The following is a 6,939-nucleotide window of genomic DNA, read 5'->3' on the forward strand; positions in this document are numbered from 1 at the left end:
CATCAGTATGACATAATACCCTACTCCTATGGCCTATTGGTTTGTATTAGCTATCGTATGATATTGCGTGTGTTTGGAGGGGTCCCTGCCCGCCTTATATAGTCCGGGGAGCAGGGTTACAAGTCGGTTAGATCTGAGAGATAACCAAAAAGTATTAACTAATTACAGGAATCTTGGGATCATACAAATCCTAACAGATCTCGTAGTATCTTTAGGATATCTTCCAAAAGTCTTGCGGAAGGCGCCGAGCACAGTCGTGCCCCGCAAGGCTTCGTCTTGTGGGCTGGACTGCCCCTGAGGGCATAGCCCATGTGGTCTGCCATGGTTATCTGGGGTCATACCCCCGATAGCTAGTCGCTGAGCACCTTGTACCCGTTGTGCAACACCGCCTTGAGCTTGTCCAAGTAGGTGCGAACGAAGCCGAGCAATCGAACTCATGGTCCGACCACCGTGATGAGTTGCCGAGTAGTTGTGAGCAATTGCCGAGTAGCGTGTACTATCACTGAGAAGCATGAATCATAGCCGAGTAGCATAACCCAAGAACGGCTTGGCATAAGGGTGTAAGGAGCTCAAGTTGAGAATCGAAAATTTCTTTGTAGTGTATCAAGTGTGCCCACTTAGAGTCTGACCACGAGGAAAGGAGATAGTCTTCTTTAGCTTCAAGAGGCCCAAAGTCTTCAAGAATAAAGCAAGCACATTCACCACGAGGTGAAGTGTGCCCACTTAGTCCCTAAGCCTAACAGTAGATGACGTAGTCATGTGGTGCTAGGGTCAGAAATAGAAAAATAGTAAAAAGACCAGTTGAGCAAGCAGCCAGCCCTCGAGTGTAGCCATAAAATGAGAGAAAGCACATTCACCGCTAGGTGAAGTGTGCCCACTTAGTCTCCGAGCCTGATAGTAGGTGATGCAGTCACATGGTGCCAGGGTCAGAAATAGAAAAACAGTAAAAAGACTAGCCGAGCAAGTAGCCAGTCCCTGAGCCATTTACGGAGATATCTGAAAACCCCAACCGTGGCGAAAAAATTAGAGTAATGGTTGTACAGTAACTGTTATTGAGCCTCAATAAATGGCGGGGAAGTTGGTGATTATTTGGCGAGTGATAACCAACGGCAGCGATAAATGAGCAACATGGGCTACGGTTGCGTGAAAGCACAGGTTACGGCCCATTAAGCCACGTCAGAGAATTCAGAGGGGCGCAAATCGTGGAAACGGTTTCCCAAAAAGCCTCAAATGCGAAAGGGTGGGGAAAGTGCTTTATAACTATGCCGCCGCATCCCGCATTCATACCTTTGCCACTTTGCCATTCTGTCTTCATCCTCAGCCCTCATGTTACCAGATTCGCATCCACGCACACTCCCAACGCCAATCCCCATCCAGATATGAGAGATGGTGCCAAAGAGGAGAGCCGTGAACCCGAAGAAGGCGAGCCCAAAGAAGGCAGGAGCGGGAGCCAGTCATGATGAAGAGTGGGTGCCATCGTGTACGGGGGAAGCAGAGCTCAAGAGATTGGTGGAGGCGGGCGTGCTTCCTGACCGCGTCACCGCCGGATGGCAGCCAACCAGTGGAGAGCCTTTCCCGATGCCTAACACTAATGAAGTTGTAGTCTTCAAGGATTATTTCTAGCATGGGTTGGGGTTCCCTATTCATCCTTTCTTGCAGGATCTACTAGAGTTCTAGGCGATTAGTCTGTGCAATCTCCACCCCAACACCATATTACACATCTCGATCTTTATTCATTTCTGTGAGACATTTCTGGGGGTTCTGCCGCACTTCAACCTCTTCAAACACCTATTCTAGTTGAAGAAGAAGGGCGGCGGTGGTTCTAAGGTGGTCGACGGCGTATATCTGCAGCGCTAGGATGGAATGGCCAGCGAGTACATTAATGTACCCCTGAACACTTCTCTAAAAGGGTGGAACTCCAAGTGGTTCTACATGAAACAGAGTCACCCTACAATCCGCTGCGACGTCCACCATATCCCGAAGAACCAGAAAAGCTGGTCGGAGAAACTAAACAGTGCTGACATGGAACAAGTAAGGGAGCTCCTTGGCCTACTTAAAGATGTAGAGATTAGCGGTGAACTAGTGGCAGCAAGCTTCATAGTGTGCCGAATCCATCCCTACAAGGAGAGGGCCTACCTGGGCTTTGACTACAAAGGTGATGACGATGGGACCTGGGAGATGATGGAACGGCTAACGAAAAAAATGTCCTAGAGCAGGCCGTAGAGTTATTCACTCCCAACGCCTCGTTTAACTAGCCAAGGCAAATGAGGGCCTTCAACTGTACAAATCCGCCTCCTCAGGTAACCATCTCGATTGTTTTTTCTCGATACTTTTAATCCTGAAGCATTATCGAGCAGTGAACTATTTCACTTATGCAAAGATCCATTCGCAGGAAAGAATGGTGTACTTCTCTGACATGCCGAGGAGTGCTTCATTAGAGTCTGGGGGCACCAACGCTGGTCGGACAGAAAGTTCGCCCCCAGTATCGAAGAAAGTCTAGGGAAAAAGGGCAGCAGTAGACGAGCCGGCCTGGAAGAAGAGGAAGACGGCGGCCGCTGGTTCCCTCAAACCAGGAGGCATCTCACTTGGTGGCAACCAGACCACTCAAACACAAAGGACCATGGTGCTCAAGTGGTCGGATGACGATGAAACTTTGATGGCTCCTCCGTCGAGCACTTAATCACCTCCGCGCAACACGCGCATAGAGGAACAAGCGAAGAGAGATGAAGAAGTTCCCAAGCAGTGGGCGACAGGAGTCCCCGAGCGGCAGGCAATGGGAGTAGTAGAGCGGTAGGCAGAACAGAGGCCAATGGTGGAGGAAATGGGACCTCCACCATAGAGCATGGAAGTCGACCCCATGGCCGTGCCTAGGTGCTCGGGTATGCATCATCGCTTCAAGAAATTGTACCGGTAGACCAAACCATGAGTATCATTTCCTTGGAGTTACTTTGTTGCCATTTCTTAGCTTTTTTGGCGCTTGACAAACTGATCTGATGTAGTGCGAAACGTACGGAGGATCTGACCCCACCAGTCTAGACTGCCGAACCGCCGAGGGCTGATCCCATGGTGGAAGCAACGTCGGTGACTACCATCCTAGAGTACCCGAGAGCTCGATAGCCGGAGGAGGAGTCAACCGCCACTACTGGCGATCTTGGAGATGACGAACGAGCGGTGCTGATGATGGATGGATTGGTGGCAGTGCCCAAGGCAATGGCAGGAACCACCGGGTCTTCAGGAGCAGAGGCTAGAGTTGCTGGCAATGCGCCAGAGTCTAGGGCGGTGTAGTCGGTGGTGCTCGAGGGGCAAACAACGCTTCCTGAGGCGTTGTAGGGCATGGTTGGAGCCACTGGCTGGCCATGGAGCCCCCTGGTGGTGCCTCGAGCTATGGCAGAAGAGGACGAGACAAAGGAGATTGCGCGCGCTGAACCTTGACCCCAAGCTGTCCGAATCCTTCGCAAGCACAGTGATGAGGTGGTGGTTATCGAGGAGGAAGACACCACCAGGGAGATGAGGAGATTCAAGACCACCCTTGCTGGAGTGATGAAACAAATCGAGGTCAGTACTACATCTGGAGTGCTCATCTTTGACGTTGGAGATCGGAGTTCATCATTATAATTATGTATTTGCAGGGGATAACTCAGACTGCTGAGCAGCAGCACCAGCTGATAAAGAGGATGGAACCCCTCGCCGAAGAGAACGAAAAACTCAGAGAGGTGATGAACCTGATGGAGAGAAACATCCAGAGAGCCCAGGGCGAGCGAGACCTTGTTGAGTCCAACACGCGAGATCTGGAACACCAGAAGGGGTCCTATCCGAGCAGCTAGTGGCTGCATCCGAGCAGCTATGGTGCAAGTCCAAAGAGTTAGCGAGTGCCTCCACGCAATTGGAACAGACATCCGAGCAGCTCAGAAGTGTATCCGTGCAGAAAGCAGGTACTGTATATTAGCGAATGTGCTTTGTATTGCCGAACAGCCATATTTTTGGCAATGACTGTTGTGCTTGTAGAGCAAAACACGGAGCTCGACCAGCTGCGCCAAGCCCTCAAACAACTCTGAGAGGAGAAGGCGAAGGAGACAGGGCGAGTAGATAAATTGGCCAAGGAGTTGAACGGTAAGTACTCCCTGGTCGGAGTTAATGTTGAAGTAGTTTCCTTTCTTGACAGAACTTTGTAATGCTTGTAGACTACCGTCTGAGGGTCAAAGTGCAATTCGATGTGCTAGAGCAGGACGCCCAAACCCAAAGGGACAAATTTTACGCCATAGTTGCCGAAGTCAAACCAGTGCTCAACTACGTCGACCTGGAGGTGGCTCCTTAACCCAACGGTAGGCCACCGCACCCGGACATCATCATCAAAAGGTGCAAGACGGCGTGGGAGAGCTTCAAGAACTTCAACCACGACGCCGTTGTTACTGGCATTACTCATGCCCTTGCGGTGGTCCGGTCCCACTATCAATCCGTTGGCCTTCAGGTGATAGGGGGTGGATTCACCGAAGGGCTGAGCGAGGCGGAGACCCAGCAGCTAGAGGATGAGGTGGAGGATGTAGCAAAAAAGCTGGCCAGCGACATCATCCTATTTGGTGAGATGAGCGGCGATGACGAAGCTCGGTGGTCTACTCGGAGATTATCATCTACTAGTATAATGCTCGTGCTAACGCAACGGATCTAGTCACAGCAATAGCTTGCATTCTGAGTAACTTGTAAGCATCCATTGCTGCTTGCATACAATTTCTGTTGCTTAAGAAAGCAGAAGCATAATTACTAATAGATGAAAATAAGTCAATATCTAATTCCCAACCTTACAAATGAAATCCAGCACACCATGTTCACCGTGTCCTTTGAAGTGTGCATGAATCAACTTCCTGCAGTTAAAGAAATTGGGCCTTATTTTTTTCTGAACAAGATCATAAAATATTTGGTCAGCCATGTCAACTTTTCCTCCATTACACAATGCTTTAGTCAGACACTCATGAACAACTGCAGTGGAGAATCCTGAATCTTTCCTGTATTCATCAAAGAACTCCAGTGCCTTGTCAACTTCCTTAGCTTTACACAGTTTGTCTATGATTGTATGGTAGGTGATAGTATTAGGTCTTAAGCCCATCTCAGGCATTTTATGAAACAAGCTCCAGGCATCATTCACCTTGTTAATCATAAATGATGCTTTGATAAGAACATTGCATGTGACAACATCCATAGAAATACCACTACCAGCCTATCCTTTATTGCCATAACACCGGTTATGTCACCTCTCTTGATGTAACCATGTAATAGTGTGCTATATTTGAAATTATCAGCAGCAACACCTTCAGAAATTTCAAGAGCCTTTTCAGTGTGACTAGCTTTACACAGACCATTTATTATCGCATTGTATGTTTTGATGCTAGCCTTTATTCCCTTATTCTCCATCTCCATGAGCAACGAGAAAGCCCTATCTAAATCTTCCATTTTGCACAAACTGTCAATCAAAATCGAATATACATACTCATCCACCACCACACCTGTTTGTTCTAGTTTCCTCACGATAGAGAAAGCATCTTCCAACCCGTCTCTCTTACAGAAGCCACCAACCAGTGATGTATAAGTAATCAAATTTGGCTTAGCATCCACTCGCTCCATCTCATCCAAGAACCCCATTACTTTCTCCACACTACCTTCTCTGTAGAGTCCATCAATAACAGTAGTATAGTTAGTCACATCAGCTTCGATTCCCTTCTCTAGCATGGATCGATGCTCTCGAAGACCTTCCATCAAAAACCCACGACTCATGTATCCATGAACCATGCTGCCGTAAAACACAGCATCAGCATTCATGCCTTTACACTCCATCTCCCGCATAAGCTCCGCCATCTCACCAGTTCTCCCCTCCAACCCAAGAGCATGGACAACTAATGTCAGTGTCACAAGGCCCGGATCAAATCCATTGAACTGACTCTTCACCTTCTCATAGAAATCCAGCCCTGCTCCGGCCTTCCCAGTTCTGGATAACCCAGAAACAATCGAGCTACAAATGCGATCCTCTACCTGACACCCCCTCCTAGTCATTAAGTCGAACACCCTAAGCACGCAATCCACCTCCCCGTGGGCACACAGCAACACCACCATCTCGCGGTATGTGGAAGGCGATAGCACCATGCCATGGTCTTCGATGGTAGCGGAGAGTAGCTCCAGTGCGTGGCGCGGGTCGCCGCCCCTGGCGCAGGCCCGACGGAGCAGTGCATCCCAGAGGCAGCGACTGGCGGTGCGGGAGGCAAGTGCGAGGCACTGTGCAGCGTCACGCGGCCGCGCGGAGTCGAGCAAGGTAGAGGCGGCAAGGAGGTGCGTGCACGGAGTAGGGGCGATGGCGTTGGCAAGCGCCTGGGAGGCGAGCGCGGCGAGGAGGCGGTGCCTACAGCGGCGGAGGAGCACTGTCAGGAGGCGGTCGACGTGTCTCACGGTGACCGCGCGGCCGAGCTTGATGAGTGAGGGGAACGGTGGTGGAGGGGGAGGGGGCTCGCCGTTGCCACTGGGGAGGGACATGGCCAGTGCTGGGGTGTGGAACTTTCGAAACGCCAGTGCTGAAATGCTGTTTTCCCCCCTAACGCCGGTGCTGAAATCCCGCGTGGGTCCGTAGGAGGGCGATGGAGGACAGACACATTAAACATGAGCCATCGGATTTGATGAGTAATGAGAGAGAATGGCTAAAAGATAATCTGGTGCATCCGTTTTGATGGTGTTATATTTTTTTGGGTGCATTCATGAGTGTGGATGTAGCATAGGTCATGACTATAGAGCAGGCATTTGTTGTGTGGCTGTAGATTTATTCTAACTGGTGTATTATAGGGTAGGGTAGATAATTTCTAGATAGTGTAGCTAGAATGCATGATAGCGCAAAAAACACTTATGTATGTGATAAATGTTATAAGGTGCATGTGTATGCAGTTTGCTTGTATTTCGGCAAAA

The 6,939-nt window shown here is 49.7% G+C and overlaps 1 pseudogene; it reads right to left on the reverse strand.

Annotated features, from left to right (window-relative positions):
• Window positions 1-4,216: 4,216 nt before the first annotated feature.
• Window positions 4,217-6,516, reverse strand: LOC136503416 (pentatricopeptide repeat-containing protein At5g57250, mitochondrial-like; annotated as a pseudogene).
• Window positions 6,517-6,939: the final 423 nt, after the last annotated feature.

This window comes from Miscanthus floridulus, chromosome 14 (genome assembly GCF_019320115.1).
Source record: "Miscanthus floridulus cultivar M001 chromosome 14, ASM1932011v1, whole genome shotgun sequence".
NCBI classification, from domain to species: Eukaryota; Viridiplantae; Streptophyta; class Magnoliopsida; order Poales; family Poaceae; genus Miscanthus; species Miscanthus floridulus.